Below are 14,957 nucleotides of genomic sequence, written 5' to 3'. Positions count from 1 at the left end.
GAGGGATTTGTACGTGTGGAGGATGGTAGAAGGATGCAATCCCCATGTCCAGCCAGACAGGAGTTTCAGAAGGCGGAGGCGGGAATGGGCTTTCTGCTGGATGGTCTGGAGATGAGGGGTTCAGGTGAGGTGTCGGTCGAGGGTGAGGCCAAGGTATCTCAGGGTGGGGATGAGCTGGATGGGACGACCATAAAGGGTGAGGTAGAAATCATGGAGGCGAAAGGAGTGAGTGGTGCGGCCTATGATGATTGCCTGGATTTTGGAGGGGTTGAGACGGAGGAACCACTGGTTATACGAAGTGGTGAACTGGTTAAGGTGGGTTTGGAGGGTATGTTGGGACTGTTGATGGGTAGGATAGAGAGCCAGGAAGGCAGTGTCATAAGCATACTGGAGAAGATGGACTGGTAGGGGTGGCTTGGATAAAGGAGAGGGGAGAGGACAGAACCCTGGGGGATGACAGCCGTGGGATAAAAGATACGAGAGTTAGTGTTGTGGAGGGTGATATAGGAAGGACAGTGCGAGAGGAAGGAAGCGGCCAGAAGGGAAAAATTGATAGGCAAGGCATAGGTTTGAAGAGCAGACCGGGATGCCATACATGGTCATAGGCATTTTGGAGGTCAAGGGAAACAAAAATGGCGGAGCGACAGGAGTTGAGTTGGAGGGACAGAAAGTGAACGATGTTTAAGAGTTGGTCTTCAGCAGAGAAGGAGGGTCGGAAGCCACATTGGGTAAGGGGGAGGAGGTGGTATTGAGTAAGGTGCTGATGGATACGGTGGGAGAGGATGGATTCAAAGACCTTACTGAAGGTGGAGGTGAGGCAGATGGGACAATAGGAAGAGGCGGCAGAAGGGGGTTTGTTGGGTTTGAGGAATAAGAGGACGCGGGAGGTCTTCTACACGTTAGCGTAGAAGCCAGTAGAGAGGAGGACAGCCCACAGAGGGAGAGTGGGACAGTATGGGTGGATGGTTTCAGTAGGAACATGGGTCTACACTGCATCAGTAAGTACCTTCTGAAGGAAGGACGAGGCGTGGATGATGTCATGAGGATGGTGATAGGTAATAGGGTGGCTTTCGACCTGGGTGGAGATGGAGTCCCGGTAGGCATCCAAGTTGGCATAGTGATAGTCATGGACGACCTTGGGAGGGGGTGCTGGGTGCGGAGCCAGAGGGGGGCGGTGAGCAGACGTTATGGTGAGAAGGACAGGGAGGTGATCGCTACCTGTGGAGTCAAGGACGATGACAGCGATACACCCAAGATGTTGGTGGAGGCAATGACAACATCGGGGGTGGTGTCACTTTTGGGTCGGGTGTGCTGGGGAAGGGGAACAAGGTCACCTTGGATCGTGGAGAGGAACTGATGCCACTGCCAAAGGGCGGTAGGAGTGAGGCTATGGATGTTAAGGTCGGCGGCAATCACACAGGTGGAGAAGGTGCGGTCAATGTGCGAGATGAATTCATAAGGAAGAGGAGCAGTGGAGTGGACATAGATGGTGGCACAGGTAATGGTGAGGGAGGGGAAGAAGACCCTGAGGATAAGGTGTGCAGTGGGGTCATTGAGGAGAGGTTGTGGCTGGACGGGGATATGCTTCAGGTGGCCAATCGCAACTCCACCCTGCGCACGAGGACCAGGAGTGTCAGTGCGGTGGAGGATACAGGGAGAGGTGCAGACAGAATGGTGGGGCTGGAGAAAGATTTTCTTCAACAGGAAGGTGTCGACCTGGTGGTGGGAGAGGGTGTGCATGAGGAGGTATTTGTTGGAGCAAATGTTCTGGAAAAGAATGCAATACTCGTGCCGCACCATGGCGGGAAGCAGGGGGGGAAGAGAGGGAAGGGAAGAGGCTTAAACTAGGGTGTCGAGGCGGGTGAAGGTGAAGTGGGCTTGGTTGTGGGAGTAACTGGCGAAAGTGTTCAGGTGGAAAACGGAGCGAGCGGCAAGAGAGATTTGTTGGAAGGTGTGGGGGCGCTGAAAAGGGTGAATGTTTTAAAGTACAACGGTAAGGAAAAGGATGATGTCCTTGGCCGTGGGGGGCGGATGGAGAGAATTGTTGGGATGGACAGGGGGATCAATGGGACGAACAGGAACTCTAAGCTCAGGGGTGGCTGGAGGGGGTTTAGCTTTACACTTGTGGGAGTAGGTGGGATGGGGGCCATTGCAGGTGTTACAGGAAGGAGAAGCAGCGAGGTTGAGGCAGTTTTTAAAAAAGTGGGAGGCCTTGCAATGGGTACAGGTGGGGGGGGGGGGGGGGTTTGCAATTGGGAGTCAGGTGGTCATTGTACATCAGGCACCACTGGCAATGGTATGATTGGGGAGGGGATTTGGAGGAGGAGGAGGATATTAGTGTTTAACGTCCCGTCGACAACGAGGTCATTAGAGACGGAGCGCAAGCTCTGGTGAGGGAAGGATGGGGAAGGAAATCGGCCGTGCCCTTTCAAAGGAACCATCCCGGCATTTGCCTGAAGCGATTTAGGGAAATCACGGAAAACCTAAATCAGGATGGCCGGAGACGGGATTGAACCGTTGTCCTCCCGAATGCGAGTCCAGTGTGGGGATTTGGAAGATTCGACAGGGTGGCGACGGTGGTGTATCAGGGCACCCTGGGTGAGGAGATGGTCAATGGAGGGGGCGGACTCAGAGAAGACCCACATGAGGTAGGTGGGACCAGGAGCGTTGTGGATATGGCGGGCAGAGCGGATTTCCAAGGCCGGGTGGGAGTTCAGTTCTGCCAACACTTCATCCTTCGTGACCACCGGGCTGAGCTCGGTGATCACAGCGGTGTAGGTGGGAGGGGGGGCGACGGGGAGGCGGGGGCTGACGAGGAGTGGAAGCGGAAAGGCAGGGTGTCAGAGAGGCGTGGTCCGTGTGAAAGGATGAGGATGGGGACTTGATAACGACAGAGTCCCTGTGGGGAATGAGTTGGGAGATGGGAGCACCAGGTAAGCACTTTCGTATCTCCACGGTGAGGGTACGAGCATCGAGGAACTTAGGATTGGGAGTTGACAGGACTAAGGTGTGGAAGGTGGGGGCCAGGGTATTGGTGGCTGGAGGAGAGGTGGTGTCCATGGAGACGACAGGAGGAGGGGGAGGTGGTGTTGACTTTTTGTGGGAAGTGGCGGGAGCAGAGTCGGTAATTACGCGCTTTTGGGGTTTTTTGGAGACCGGAGGCTGGGAGGAGGGGATAGGGACGGGGAGGAGAAGGAGGTGGCGGGTTGCAGATCCCTGTGGCGTAGTGGAGGTGCCGGGAGAAGCAGCCAGTTCAGTGGTGGCGACGGTGGCTCGGCAGGACATGATGCATGCGGGAGATGCAGACGACGAAGTGTCGGGGTGGGTGAGAGAGGGGAAGCCGACCACCTGAGGGGTGGCAGCAGAGGCGGCAACAGAGGCGTATGTGAGGGTGGGGGTAGTAGTGGGAGCGGTTAAGGGTGTAGACGCTGGAGGAAGAGTGTAGAGGTCTGGATATACAGCAGGGGAGGAGATAGGTGGATTGGTAAGTGGGGGAAGGGGAGGTGAGGTGTAAGGAGGGAAGCCAGGGGCAGCACTCCAGGAAGTGACTGTGGGAGAGGGGGAGTGGGAGGGGGAAGTGTAGATGACAGTGGAGGTGGGAGTACTCATAGCAGACGAATGGCGATGGACGGATGGGCAGCAGGCGGCGGCGGTGGCGGCGGCGGCGATGGACGACGACGAACAGACAGAAGGATAGCAGGCAGCGGCGGCGACGGCGACGGCGACGGCGCCGGCGTCGAGCAGGCACGCGGACGGACAAGCAGCTACAGTAGCAAGCGGCAGGCGGGCAGACAGACAGACTGATCGACCAACCGACAGACAGACACAATCTTCGAAGATGGAGATTCCACCCTGAGAGTAGCCCAGGCTTTGCAATCTGATGCTTTGGAAGGAGTGGATCCAACCCTCTAGATCCGGATGTGTTTTTTTTTCTTTATTGTTATTTTGAAACCTGTTTACAGGCAGGCCAGCAGCAGCATACTACACCGCTCTTTGGCCTCAGAGAAACACAAAAGAGACAAATGAAGACAACGTGAGAGATAAATATGGTGGACATATAAATGGAGACAAACACTTTTTAAAATACATGGAGCCGTTCACGGGCGTAGAGTCCAAGATAAAATTTGTTCAGACGCTTGGACACATACATAGACGAAAATTGTCACACGTGAACGTAGATGCACAAAACGAATAATACTGAACCACTTAAGCACAAAACGATGGCACACACAGAAACACGAAGCGTTGATCTCCGACGCGCAAAAGTTCACTAACCGTGCACGAGTCCGGGGACCTGCCAAGAGAGGAGGAGGGAGGTGGGAGAGGGAGAGCGGAGAGCAGATGCCATGGGCAGGGGATATAGGGGGAAGGGAGGAAGGGGGAGGGGAAGCCTGGGGGAAGAGGGGTGGAGGAAGGGGACGGGGGAAAAGGAAAGAGAAGGGAGGGAGGGTACCAAATGGAAAGGACACAGGAAAGGGGGGGAGGATCAAAGTTGATAGGAGGGGTAGATGGAGGGAAGGAGGACATCATCAGGGAGGGAGAGCTGGCGGAAGCCACCTTGGGAGAGGGTTAGGAGGGTGGAGAGATGGAGACTGGGTGGGACATGGGAATACAGGCACGGCAGCGGGTGGGGGTGGGAGAGGATGGGCGAGACAAGCGGGTGAGGAGGACCGAGTTTGCGGGAGGGGTACAGGATGCGTATCCTTTCAAGGAAAAGGAGGAGGTGGGGGAACGGAACGAGATCATTCAGGATCCGCATGGAGGAGGGGAGACAGATGCGATAGGCGAGGCGGAGAGCATGGCATTCAAGGATTTGAAGGGATTTATAAAAGGTAGGGGGGGGGGGGCGGAGATCCAGGCCGGATGGGCGTAACAAAGGATATGGCGGATGAGGGATTTATAGGTGTGGAGTATGGTGTAGGAGTCCAGGCCCCACGTACGGCCGGAAAGGAGCTTGAGGAGCCGGATATCGTTTGTGAAAAGCCATATAATAAACTACGAAATTAAGAATTAACTGACAAGATGACATTCCACAATACATAAATAGTGAGCTTTAATATGTCAGAATATTACACAGGGTGTCCCAAAATGAACGTCCCGATTTTAACTTGTAATAATATTGAGACAAATCTCACTAGGTAACTGAAACAGCGCTACATGTAATCGGCATGATCTCGAGTTTCAGAAAAAATTCGATAGATGTCGCTAAGAGCACTGACCTGGAGCGTGCAGCCAGTCTCGTGCCTCAACGTTGGATAGGTCGTACAGGACCACGAGAACAAGCTTTACACTCTTGGCCACCTAGTTCCCCTGACTTAACACCATGTGATTTCTTCCTGTGGGAAGATGTTAAAAAATGTGTTTACGTTTTCCCTTATCTCGTGACATTGATGAACTAAAAATATCAGGTGCTGTAGCTTCAGTAACAGAAGACACCTCGCGCTCAGTGTACGATGTATTCGGCTATCGGTTAGATGTCTTCCGTGCAGCCAGTGGAGGAAATATTGAACATTTATAATGGATTTTTATAAACATATGTCTTTTAAGAGTAATTTAGTATGCAATTTGTTGGTGTTAAGCCCTCCTTCCTAATAAATAATTCAATTTAAAATCGTGTCATTGGTTTTGAGACACCCTATACTTTAGACCGCGTAACTCATCAGTTAACGGAAAAAATGCAGAACATATGCTCAGCTGTATTTTATGCGTGTGATTAGCTCTTAAGATATAACCACAACAGCGCTGTAGAATGTTACTTGCAACGGCAGTTAAAGTGCAGTAACGTGCAAAAACTCATAGAGGTAATATACAGTACCGTATAAAAATTACTCTCCCCTGTTTGTTTATTGGTCCAACAGCGTTAAATATGTTCATCGTGAGCAAATCCATGAAACAGGAGGGTATCAAGTAGGTTGCTTGTGTTGTGTGAAGATCGCAGCGTCTTCTCACCAGCAGCAATCCCGTAAGGAAGCAGCCCGGGCACCATTAGTAGTAATGGGAGCCAGCCTCCTGCTAATGACATCCCCAGAGGCGGAACGGCAGGGGAGGGGGGAGGGGGGGACGTGGTTGGCAAGACGCATCTCCATCCTCTCAGGACACCAAACTTGCAGCCCTCTATCTCCTGCACATCTCCCCGTGCATCGCTACGAGAGACATTTCTGGTGGTTCACTATATTGGGAGGCTGGTATCGAATTAGTTCTGAGTAACACTACAGCATCTCGTGGATTAAGCAACGTCAGGATCATATGCATTGTCATAGCTCCTCCGTGTGTGACGTACCGTAAAAGGGGCAGTAAAAAAAGTTTTCGTTGGCGGGCCCTACAGTCCGGAATCGGAGAATAGGTATGCCAATGAGGCAAAACCGCTGGGAGCATTTACGCAATCACTCCGCCCACGCACCAGGTTGAAGGCATTTGTTTGGTAACACATCGTGTCCTGCTGCGTGAAAAAGGCTGGCACTGCATGGTGCATACCCTCGCCCAGCAGGAATCGTCGCTCCTTCGAGGCCTTTTTTTAAGGGATCAAAGACGTGGTATCACATGCGAAGAGATCAAAACTGAAGGCCGTTTGTTAGAGTGTCTTCCACGAGAGTTAGCTTTACTTCTGCGTTAGGCCTACTACATTTGCGATTTGCGGTCGCGTTACCATAAAGCATCAGCAACCCTTTGCACACCATTTCACATTTGTGTTTTTGGACGGAAATTCTGCCGCATGCGCGTTCTTCACTTTCCGATGGATGTCTACCGGTGTCTCTGCTATGGCAGCCAAGAAACTATGTGCCCGTTGGTCCTATGTGGACGGATTTGGTAATAACGTCTACATTTATGACACGCATCTCCGGAAGACATGACTGCCAGATTCATCCCCTGCTTACATACAATGAAGCACTAAACAAACTGGTATAGGCAAGCGCATTCAAATAGAGAGATATGTAAACAGCGAGAATAGGACGCTGCGGTCGGTAACACCTATATAAAACAACAAGTGTCTGGCGCAGTCGTTGGATCAGTTACTGTTGCTACAATGGCAGGTTCTCAGTATTTAAGTGAGTCTGAACGTGGTGCTATAGTCGGCGCAAGAGCCATGGGACACAGCATGTTCAAGGGAGCGATGAAGTGGGGGCTTTCCCGTACGACCATTTGACGAATGTACCGCGAATATCAGGAATCCGGTGAAACATCAAATCTTCGACATCGCTACGACCTGAGAAACATACACCAAGAGCGGGACCAATGACGACAGAAGAGAATCGTTCAACGTGCAGAAGTGGAACCCTTCCGCAAACAGCTGCAGATTTCAGTTTTGGGTCATCAACAAGTGATAGCGTGCCAAACATTTAACGAAACATCATCGGTATGGGCTTTCGGAGCCAAAGCCCCACAAGTGCAGTCTTGTTGACTGCCCGACACAAAGCTTTACACCTAGCTTAAACCCGTTAACAACAACAGTGGACTGTTGATGATTCGAAACATGTCTGGACGGACGAATCTCATTTAAAATTCAATCGAGCGGATAGACATGTAAGGGTATGGAGACAACCTCATGAATCAATGGAGCCTGCACGTCAACAGGGAACTTTTCAAGTTGATGGAGGCTCTGTAATGGTGTGGGGTGTGTGCAGTTGAAGTGATATGGGATCCCTGATACGTTTATATACGAGTCTGAAAGGTGACACGTACGTAAGCATCATGTCTGATCACCTGCATTCATTCGTGCATTCGTGCATTCCGACAGACTTGGGCAATTCCAGCAGGACAATGTGACACCCCACACATCCTGAATTGCTACAGAGTGGTTCCAGGACAATTCGTCTGAGTTTAAACACTTCCGCTGACCACCAAACTCTCCAGACATGATCATTATTGAGAATACCTGGGATGCCTTACAACGTAGTGCTCAGCAGAGACTTCCACATCCGCGTACTCTTACGGATTTATGGAGAGCCCTGCAGGATTCATGGTGTTACTTACCTCCAGCACTACTTCAGATACTAGTCGAGTACATGCCACATAGTGTTGCGGCATTTGGATGTGCTCGCGGGGGGCCCCCACCATATTAGGCAGCTGTACTATTTTCTTAGGTTCTTTAGTGTACATCCTGGAGCCAACACCCCGTACAGAAACTTTTTGATTTCTCCTTACACAGAGTGAATCGGATATAAACGCAAATATTTTTACATAAATTTTTAATACATCAGAGTGTTGGTTGTTTTCTCTCAGCGTCGGACAGTCTTCCTATAAACGCGTCACAAAATTTACAACCTAAAGTTTTCTGCTTGGCTCTACCTGGGCTAGGAAGTGAACGACCCCTGTCAGTATGGACTAACCATTCTGTGTCCATGCATCCACGCGTCAACACCTGTAATACTGCCCAGGGGTAAATAAACATTAATGGTTTGCTCTTGAAACATGTAATAGGAGGTACTACCCAACCTAAAAACATACAGCTTGTAATAGCTGAATCATTAGTCCGTGAATGACGTAAATACTGATATAATGTTGTCAGTACACCGTCGTCAGTCAGTAACAGAAATACCTGAACTTATACCCGATAGTCCGTGTATAACTGAAAAAATTAATAGGAAAAATGGCCTGTTATAATCTTATAAATTCTTTTACCTGCTACAATGTAATCCAACCTCGATGATGGCCACAGCTCGGCGAGGGAGAGAGTCCACAGCTTTCTTCAGGTATGCCATATCCAGCTGAAGAAAGTAGTTGATAAGATCTCCGAGGACACTGACTGTTACTTGCGCCCACTGATCCGAATAGTTTCAGGCAACTGATACAGAATTAAGGTCGTGTGATTTGGCGGATCGGTCGAAGTGCGATTATGTGGCTCACTAGTCGTCAACCAGGAACATATCAGAGCAGCTCATTCAACACAACTGCCGACAACTTGGACTAACAAAACCCTCGTTCAGTCAATACTCGAATACTGCTCGTCAGTGTGTGCTGGTTCCTCTCCCTGGCTGTTACCAGCACACTCACCTCAGCCAGATAGTATGAAGGCAACTGGCCTCAATTTACAGAGGCGGTAAATATCACTTGGACGCTGGTAATCTAATACTGATTTTCTACTCAGTCTCTGACCTGACAATGTCAGGCGTTGGAAACGTTCCTACTAACCTGTCGTCCTAGATTAGTATGGAGACCGAGACTGGAAAATGGAGTGATTGATGGAGGAGTGGTGAGGGTAAATGGGGGTGGAAAGTCGCACCTCAAGGGAATAGTAGCTTTAGCAGAAGAAATAGTATCCAGAGGCTATAGGTTCACAGTATCCAGCACACGGTATTTTTCGATAACATCATGAATTTATACAGAAGAGCACATGAACAGACATAACTCGACGCGAATTCATTTGAGGAAAATTTGGAAATATTTGGTAAGGTCTCATGGGATCAAACTTCTGAGGTCCATAACCTTACACACTACTTAATCTAACTTAAACTAATTTACGCTAAGGACGACACAAGCTCTCGAGGGAGGACTCGGACATGGGTGTGTGTATCGTCCTTAGCGGGCAGAACCGCGCGGACCGTGACAAGACGCCAAAGACAGCGCGGCTGCCCCACCTGGCCAGTTCATTTGAGTTACACGAAGAGCGTTGCTGTGTAAGGTGGGGAATGTTGCAGTGAATGCATTTCTAACAAAGAGAGAGAGAACACTGAATCTTAATGCGCCGACTAAGATGAAATAAGAGAAGTCACGGTAGAAGCTTACTGTACTACTAGAGCTATCAAACCGTGGCTCTAATGCCAGAGGGTTAAGCTCGCCGTGCGATAGAAGCGGCGTGCGTACGGGAGCGACATTGGTGAGTACTGTTCACTTTAAACTTTTATTAAAATTAATACCAGGTGACAGGTGCGTGCAGAAGAATACTTACGCAACGGACCTACATCTGTCGGTCGGCATTGAAGTTTAAACTAAATTTGGCTGGAGTGCATATGTACGACCTTTGATGACTCCAATGGCGTGAACCTCTACTGAGTTTCCGAACCCAAATAATAGAGCCGTTCCTAACTTATGTGGAGTGAAAAGAGCAAGGTCTATCTTCTGTAACGTAGGGAACTGATTACGTCTTTTGAAGACAGAAGTTTCAAATTGTGGCTCATACACAACTGAGGGAAATGCAGTCCTCACTGTGCTGCTACACCCCCATGTGGAACAAGTTGTAAATGTACACTACTGGCCATTAAAATTGCTACACCACGAAGATGATGTGCTAAAGATGCGAAATTTAGCCGACAGGAAGAAGATGCTGTGATATGCAGATGATTAGCTTTTCAGAGCATTCACACAAGGTTGGCGCCGGTGGCGACATCTACAACGTGCCGACATGAGGAAAGTTTCCAACTGATTTCTCATACACAAACAGCAGTTGACCCACGCTGCCTGGTGAAACGTTGTTGTGATGCCTCGTGTAAGGAGGAGAAATGCGTACCATCACGTTTCCGACTTTGATAAGGGTTGGATTGTAGCCTATCGCGATTGCGGTTTATCGTATCGCGACAATGCTGATCGCGTTGGTCGAGATACAATGACTGTTAGCAGAATATGGAATCGGTGGGTTCAGGACGGTAATACGGAAAGCCGTGCTCGATCCCAACGGCTTCGTATCACTAGCAGTCGAGGTGACAGGCATCTTATCCGCATGGCTGTAACGGATCGTGCAGTCACGTCTCGATCCCTGAGTCAACAGATGGGGATGTTTGCGAGACAACAACCATCTGCACGAACAGTTCGACGACATTTGCAGCAGCAGGTCCTGTACGGGTCTTTCTGGATGCAGAAAATATTCGACTGCTGCCCTGGCCAGCATATTCTCTAGGTCTGTCACCAATTGGAAAAGTCTGGTCAATGGTGGCCGAGCAACTGGCTCGTCACAATACTCCAGTCACTACTCTTGATGAACTGTGGTATCGTGTTGAAGCTGCATTCTCAGCTGTACCTGTACACGTCATCCAAGCTCTGTTTGACTGAATGCCCAGGCGAATCAAGGCCGTTATTACGGCCAGAGGGGTTGTTATGGGTACTGATTTCTCAGGATCTATGCACCCGAATTGCGTGAAAATGTAATGACATGTCAGTTCTACTATAATATTTTTGTCCAATGAATACCCGTTTATCATCTGCATTTCTTCTCGGTGTAGCAATTTTAATGGCCAATAGTGTATAACACTTAAAGATTTTTTAACGCCTGTTGCCATTTTGAGGACATTAACAGCTTCTCCCAAAATCGCAGCAACCAAAATCCCAGTCCAAATTTCGATACTTCAGTAATTCACGAAAAACTATAGTAGAATCTCTTTTCTTTTGATATTTTTACTAGAGGGTTAGCCTGCAACTGAAAATCAAAAGAGCTCGATATGAAAAAAATGTTCAAATGTGTGTGAACTCTTATGGGACTTAACTGCTAAGGTCATCAGTCCCTAAGCTTACACACTACTTAACCTAAATTACCCTAATGACAAACACACACACACCCATGCCCGAGGGAGGACTCGAACCCCCGCCGGGACCAGCCGCACAGTCCATGACTGCAGCGCCCTAGACCGCTCGATATGAAACTGGTGACAACCAAATGAGCACCAGTAGACTATCAATGGGTCCGAGATCAGTAATCTAAAACTAAACTAAACTATACTCCGTCCGAACAGGCCATGAACGCCCAACGGTACCAACCGGCGGCCGTGTCATCCTCAGCCCACAGTCATCACTGGATGCAGATATGGAGGGGCATGTGGTCAGCACAGCGCTCTCCCGGCCGTTGTCAGTTTTCGTGACTTCTCAGTCAAGTAGCCCCTCAGTTTGCCTCACAAGGGCTGAGTGCATCCCGCCTGCCAACAGCGCTGGACAGGCCGGATGGTCACCCATCCAAGTGCTAGCCCAGCCCGACAGCGCTTAACTTCGGTGATATGACGGGAACCGGTGTTACCACTGCGGCAAGGCCGTTGGGCCAGATTAGTAATCAGATGGCATTATTGTTTGTTAGTACTATTTTATTTCTTTGTCTGGGGACTAGAGAACAGTTTCTCAGGTCTGTCTGTACCAGACAGGAAACACTGAAGAGAAGAACAGCGTGTTTCGCTACGGGGTCGATTAGCAAAGCGCGAAAGCGCAGCGGAGATGCTTGTCCAGCTCAGTGGCAGAGGGTCATTGTGCGGCACGGTGTGGTATACTGTTGAAATTCTGGGGTGCAATGTATTAGGAGATTCAACCAGTATGTTGCTTCCTTCAACGTATATCTCGCGAATAGACTATCCTGCGACCGTAGTGTTCAGTTAACCTAAGGGAGGAAGGTGAGCGCTGCATTTGTTGAGTGTATCACGTAAACTTTGTTCTCTGTGTTATAGTATTTTAACTGTTCTCGTACGCCTATTTTCGAAGGCGTAGATTGAGCACCAGCCCAGAGCTTTCCTAAGCGACTGGGAAGTTGCACACATCATACTAGTGCTCAAGAAAGGAAATACCAGTAACCTCCGAATTGCGGTCATCGATATACTGTAGGAGTTTGAAACGTATACTGTGTACGAACATTATGAATTATCTTGAAGAAAACGATCTATTGAAAAACAGTCCTCATGGATTCAGAAAATGTCGTTCTTGTGAAACACAAATAGCTCTATATTCGCACGAAATAATGGGTGCTTTCGACAGGATGCCTCGGGCATGGATGTGTGTGATGTCCTTAGGTTAGTTAGGTGTAAGTAGTTCTAAGTTCTGATCACCTCAGAAGTTAAGTCCCATAGTGCTCAGAGCCTGCCTTTCGACAGGATATCTAAATTGACTCCACTTTTTTAAATTTCAAGAACGCTTTTGTCACAGTTACTCACAACCGACTTCTCATCATGATGTGTGCCTACGGAGTATCAGTTGTGGGACTCGGTACGTGGTTTCCTGTCAGAGAAGTCGAGATATCTAGCGTTCCAAAGGAAGTGTTATAGGCCCTCTTCTGTTCCTGATCTGTAAAATCGATTTAGGAGACAATCTGACCAATCCTGTTAGAGCATTTCCAGATGATGCTGTCATTTATCATCTCGTAAAGTCGTCAGATAATCAAAACGAATTGTAAAATGGTTTATACAAGGTATCTGTGTGGTGCGAAAAGTGAAAATCGACTCTGGCTAACGAAAAATGTGGGTACATGAGTACTAAAGGGAATCCGCTAAATTTAGATTACGCGATAAATCACTCAAATCTAAAAGCTGTGAATTCAGCTAAATAGTTAGACATTCCAATGAGAATAGCTGAAACTGGAACGACGACATAGGAAATGGTGTGGCGAAGGCGAAGGAAGACTGTGACTTATTGACACAACACTTGAAAGATCAACAGATCTACTATAGAGGCTGCCTACACTACGCTTGTCCGTCCTCTTCTCAACTATTGCTGCGCGGTTTGGGATCCGCTTCAGATAGGATTGACGGAGGACAGTGAAAATGTTCACAGATGGACAGTTTGTTTTGTATCATCGGGAAACAGGGAAGAGGGAGCCACGGATATGATAAGCGAGTATTGGTGGAAATCAATTAAACTAAGGCTTTCGTCGTTGCTGCAGGATCTTCTCACGAAATATTATCCATCACCAACTATCTGTTCCTAATGCGAAAACATTTTCTTTGCTCACACCTACATATAGAGAAATGACCATTGCAATAAAATACGAGAAATCAGAGCTCGCACGGGAAGAGTTCAGTGTTCGTCTTCCCTGCGCTCTGTGAGAGAGTGAAACGGCAGATAAATAGTTCGCTGAATTCTCCGTCAGGCACTGAATTGTAAATTGGAGAGTAGTCGCGTAGGTGTACGTGTAGAGAAACTACCTAAAAAGAACAGACTAACTGGCGGAATCGATCCGCGACTGGCTCAGCTCTTTGTATTGCAACCTATCGCGATGCGCAATAACCTATTTATACAGGGTTATTACAAATGATTGAAGCGATTTCACAGCTCTACAATAACTTTATTACTTGAGATATTTTCACAATGCTTTGCACACACATACAAAAACTCAAAATGTTTTTTTAGGCATTCACAAATGTTCGATATGTGCCCCTTTAGTGATTCGGCAGACATCAAGCCGATAATAAAGTTCCTCCCACACTCGGCGCAGCATGTCCCCAGCAATGAGTTCGAAAGCATCGTTGATGCGAGCTCGCAGTTCTGGCACGTTTCTTGGTAGAGGAGGTTTAAACACTGAATGTTTCACATAACCCCACAGAAAGAAATCGCATGGGGTTAAGTCGGGAGAGCGTGGAGGCCATGACATGAATTGCTGATCATGATCTCCACCACGACCGATCCATCGGTTTTCCAATCTCCTGTTTAAGAAATGCCGAACATCATGATGGAAGTGCAGTGGAGCACCATCCTGTTGAAAGATGAAATCGGCGCTGTCGGTCTCCAGTTGTGACATGAGCCAGTTTTCTAGCATGTCCAGATACACGTGTTCTGTAACGTTTTTTTCGCAGTAGAAAAAGGGGCCGCAAACTTTAAACCGTGAGATTGCACAAAACACATTAACTTTTAGTGAATTGCGAATTTGCTGCACGAATGCGTGAGGATTCTCTACCACTCAGATTCGCACATTGTGTCTGTTCACTTCACCATTAAGAAAAAATGTTGCTTCATCACTGAAAACAAGTTTCGCATTGAACGCATCCTCTTCCATGAACTGTTGCAACCGCGCCGAAAATTCAAAGCGTTTGACTTTGTCATCTGGTATCACGGCTTGTAGCAATTGTAGACGGTAAGGCTTCTGCTTTAGCCTTTTCCGTAAGATTTTCCAAACCGTCGGCTGTGGTACGTTTAGCTCCCTGCTTGCTTTATTCGTCGACTTCCGCGGGCTACGCGTGAAACTTGCCCGCACGCGTTCAACCGTTTCTTCGCTCACTGCAGGCCGACCCGTTGATTTCCCCTTACAGAGGCATCCAGAAGCTTTAAACTGCGCATACCAT

General features: G+C 48.6%; 1 pseudogene; it reads right to left on the bottom strand.

Moving 5' to 3' along the window:
* Nucleotides 1-11,841: 11,841 nt before the first annotated feature.
* On the bottom strand, nucleotides 11,842-11,959 carry LOC124557005 (annotated as a pseudogene).
* Nucleotides 11,960-14,957: the final 2,998 nt, after the last annotated feature.

The sequence above is a fragment of the Schistocerca americana genome, chromosome 1, assembly GCF_021461395.2.
Source record: "Schistocerca americana isolate TAMUIC-IGC-003095 chromosome 1, iqSchAmer2.1, whole genome shotgun sequence".
NCBI classification, from domain to species: domain Eukaryota; kingdom Metazoa; phylum Arthropoda; class Insecta; order Orthoptera; family Acrididae; genus Schistocerca; species Schistocerca americana.
This window is presented reverse-complemented; position numbering and strand designations above follow the sequence as displayed.